The sequence below is a fragment of the Anomaloglossus baeobatrachus genome, chromosome 7, assembly GCF_048569485.1.
Source record: "Anomaloglossus baeobatrachus isolate aAnoBae1 chromosome 7, aAnoBae1.hap1, whole genome shotgun sequence".
Lineage (NCBI taxonomy): Eukaryota > Metazoa > Chordata > Amphibia > Anura > Aromobatidae > Anomaloglossus > Anomaloglossus baeobatrachus.
In genome coordinates, this window is record NC_134359.1 from 218159148 (window position 1) to 218160423 (window position 1276).

Here is a 1276-nt window from a genome sequence, read left to right on the forward strand (position 1 = left end):
ATGCTAATGAGGCCAGGGACTAGTCCCAAGGGCGTTACTTGACATGTCTAGTTGGCCCACATAGCATGTTAGCACACCCCTGTGGGAGGGGTGCCAAGTAATGCCCTTGGGACTAGTCCCTGGCCTCCTTAGCATGTAAGAAATGATCTTTAGAAATATTTTTCTAAAGATCTGTTTATTTATGCTACTATATACAGGGACTGAGGGCATATAGGATAGGATTACTAATACGCACCCTGAACTGCTCGTGGCTATGAGTGCATATTGCACCTCACATGTTCCCTTTATTATTTCCATGGGAATATGCCAAAAATGGTTCCCTCCAGATCATACACTTTTTTTTATGCTTCAGAGAAGAGTAGCCACTATCCTATCCTAGTTACAATCCTCCAGGTCGGTGCTCCCCAACTTTTCTAATCTTGAAAGCCACATTAAGCTCTCATTGATGGTCACAAGTTACGTTCATCAGGACCACCCCCCCCCCCCCCCATGTACTCCATAGTGACACCAGCTGATTCTTACACAGGCAGTGAATTCTCAGTGTATTGTATAGGTAAGTTTCTATCATTACGGATGACTGCTGGCTACAAGCCATGGAAACCACATTGACCACGTCCTATATACTAACTAGTAAGGAAATTATTAACAGCAGTTTATTTCAAAATTATCCTTTACTGTATTCTCTATGTAAATATATATACATTTATATTTTACTGTTATTTCCAAAGGTGCGTTCTTCAGCCGTCAGCCTCGCTGCACACAGCTCTGCTTGCAGTGTATACTTGACACAAATGAAATTCCCATGTTGGCTAGTCCTCAGTGATGTGTGCGAAGGGGGCTGACAGATTCATTTCAGTAGCTAAGATAAGACCCTCAAGACACACTCCTGCTTTACTTATGAGCCAGAAGTGGTGATAAAGCTAAGGAATGCAGGCGTGTTCTATATATATATATAGAACGGTAAGGAAAGAGCGAAGTATGCCCCCCCCATCTCGTCTCAGGACACCTGATACTAAATCTGATATTCTCTTTAAGAAGGTGCCTTGTAGTCTTTAGGACAGTCTGAGTTCTTCCAGACTTATTTGAAACGCCCCACCTCCCCCTTGATCATTTCCGACTGCCTGCTGACACCACTAAGAACAGCTCATCAGCGGGGATGACGGTTTTTAGACCTCAACCGATCACACATTGATGACCTATCCAAAGGATAGGTCATCAATGTAAAAGTTGTGTACAACTCCCTGCATTCTGTTCAGGACAACCTTCCTTGCCTCCA